This window comes from Cynara cardunculus, unplaced genomic scaffold (genome assembly GCF_001531365.2).
Source record: "Cynara cardunculus var. scolymus isolate 2C unplaced genomic scaffold, CcrdV1 Un_Scaffold_571, whole genome shotgun sequence".
In the NCBI taxonomy this organism is placed as follows: domain Eukaryota; kingdom Viridiplantae; phylum Streptophyta; class Magnoliopsida; order Asterales; family Asteraceae; genus Cynara; species Cynara cardunculus.
In genome coordinates, this window is record NW_020200589.1 from 22,301 (window position 1) to 25,597 (window position 3,297).

The window sequence follows — 3,297 nt, forward strand, 5'->3', positions numbered from 1 at the left end:
GGGGGGGGGGGGGGGTTTCACTATCGATCCATGCCTTTTTCTCTGATTTGCGTTGAAACTCAAACACATGGATGATTCTTGTCGGCCGCTGGCCAAGAAGGAGCCGACATCTGATTGAGATCTTGAAAAAATCCAGATCTCCATCTCCTTCGAAATCAGATCCAAACACATCCAAATATCAAAGTTATGCATATTTCCATCTCCATCAATATTAGATCTGAGAAATCGAACAGCGAATATTCTTGTCTGCAACGTTTCTTTTTGGTAAAATCGTTGGCTAGAAATTGAAGATTTTGTGTATTAAGATTTAGCATCACAGTGGTAATATAGTTGGTGTGAGTGATATCACAGTTGGTACCCCAATTGATACTACATTCGATATCACAATGCATCTTGTATGTATTTTTGGTATTACAACGTGGATCGTCTGTATGTATCTCTTAAATTTATATTACATATTTGATTTTGGTTTGTTTTTAAGGTTTTTGAGTTGGTATCATAAATGGTTTCACAGTTATATATTATTGCATTTTTTTTTTTGCTTTATAACTTAAAGTAACTAAGAAATTATAGAAAAAAACCCTAAAACTCTTTTTTCTATTGTTGATGAGGAAGAATACATAAGAAGGGTTGCAATTTATTTGAAGTTTTGTAATCGTTATTATTACACTATTTTTCTCGAGAACTTGTTGGTTAAAAAACAATTGCAGAAAATGCCTTCATCTTTTTTGTTATTGTTGATGATGAAGAGCGTTGTTACAGTTATATGTGTTACTGCATAATGGAAGTGTTGTATGTGTGAATTACGTAATATTATTCAAAATACACAAATTCTTTCCAACTTAAATAAGAATTGTTTTTAGATTTAAGGTGATCAGGTCAAAAGTCAAGTATATGGGAAATTAGAAGCTCGAGGATGTTCAAAATTTTAATCATAAAAATTAATTAATTATAAAATATTCTCCAATTTTTTTTTGTATTGCCCAATCTGCTCATTCATTTAATGCTCGAGGTGCAGCTCGCCTAATTTTTCGAGAAAAGTTGTCCAAACCTACAAATCTATTAGACCAAATGGGTCGTGTCTAATGGGTTGTCTTGTTTGTGAATAATTATGCTATATGGAACAAGAACTCTCGCCAAATGGATAAAAAATCTCTTCTCATCAAGAACTCTCGCCAAATTACAAGTCTTCCTATTAAATTAGTAGATATTAGAAGAGTACTCGTGCAATGTATCGAGACACATCTCGATTTCAATGTTTCATTTTATTTTTTTATTTATGTCGATATAATACAGTTTTATGTGGTTTTGAGGAATCGATAATGTTTTTATTTTTGAATAAGATATAAGTTTGAAAATATAATAAATTTTTTATAAAAAAATATCAATATTAGTTTCAAATTAATTATTTAACGTAAAGAAGTAATTTAATTTAGGTTTAATAATATATTTTTTTATAAAGATAATTATTAAGTATTTTGTTAGAACTCAATGATTATCCTAATTATATTTAAAAAAATTATTTTTAAAATAAGATGTTTATCCTATATTTGATTATGTTTATCTGTAGTTAGTCATACGAATTCAAAGATAGAGCTTTACTTGTAATCATGAGTTTTAAGTAATATGCATTAATTAACAGTATTTTGTGCATAAAAAATATTTTTTAAGAGTTTTTGTCAAATACTTTATAATATAGTATAGATTATACTTCAATTTATGAGTTTTAACTAAATGTTTTATAAACATAACATATAATTAAATAATTATGCGTCTTTTATTTTTGGTTTTATGAGCCAAGTTGGTTGCGTTTTCGATTTTGTTTTGAGTGCAACTTTCATGTGATTTTATGCTTGAATGAGAGCTTTCCCGTTAGCATGAAATTTGGTAAGGCACGTTTTTTTATTTCTTAATGCTCTGAGTAGTATGATTTCGCAACTATTTAAAATTAACTTTTTTTTTTGGTTCAACGACGGTAGCTCAATTTAGGAAATGAGAAGTTACTCTCGTTTTTAGGTCGATATCATTTTCAATATGGATCGAATTCTAGTTTCATGTGTAGGTATTCTTAGTTTTATCGTGATGGTTGTGATTTTTGATTTACAGTCTTGGTTACCTAGCGTGGTCGAAAACTTATAAAAAAAACAAGTTTAATTTCTTGAAACAGTGTAAAAAAACACGATATTTGACGAAATTTAAACATCATAAAGGCTTTGAGAAAAATCATCCAATCTAATGTTAAAAAGTCGTATTAATGAAACGTCATAAAGGCTTTACCATTGTAGATGCTGTAAATGAAAGTAAAAAGACGAGGAAATTACGAAAATCGTGTTTCGTGTTTATTAAAAAATTATCACTAACCTTTGGAAACATAAGGATGGTGACCAAGGTTTTTATTTTTGCTTAAAAAATGGTCCATGACCGTTAGAACAGTTGGCATCGTTAACTATTGTTTTTAAGTGAGGGTCAGTTTGGTCTTTTTATCAAATGATAATAACGAACATGTCCCTATAACATATGTAAAACTTATTTCTTTCTCATTATAATCATTTTTAGGATGTTCTTTAAATTTAGAGAATTTTACACTCTCTCCTACTTTCTCCATTTTAAAGACAACTTACCAAAAAACATGTCCAAAAGGATCAAAATCTTTAAAATCTCCATTTAAAACAATATATTGGAGATAGCTCTTAACATATGCCGACTTTTTTTTTTTTTTTGCTTCATAAAAAAGACAAAAAGACCAAAACACCCTTGTTAAAAGTCGTAAATTGTTTGGCAAAAATAAGCTAGCTTATAACATTATTTATTATATAGGTGTACGTTTGGATGCACATAAGCTACCTTATTGAAATGTTGCTCCGAGTTGCGTTTTGGTAGCTTGTCACTTTTTTCAATTATAACAAAATTTAAATATTACTAATCTATACTATATTATCAAACATTTGACAAAACCTCTTAAAAACCACTTTTTATGCGTAAAGTACTGTTTGTTAATGCATATTACTTAAAACTTAATATTACAAGTAGATTGTGCGTAAGTACAACTTATCAAAGCTCCATATTTGAATTCGTGTAACTAATTGCATATAAACATAATCAAATACATGATAAACATCTCATTTTAAATACAAAAAATCTAAAATATATTTAGAATAATCATTGAGTTATAACATAATACATAATTGTTATCTTTTTTAAAATGTTATATTATTAAACCAAAAATTAAATTATTTCATTATTAAACTTAAATTAAATTAAAAAAAATAATCTATATCTATACTATATTATAATGCA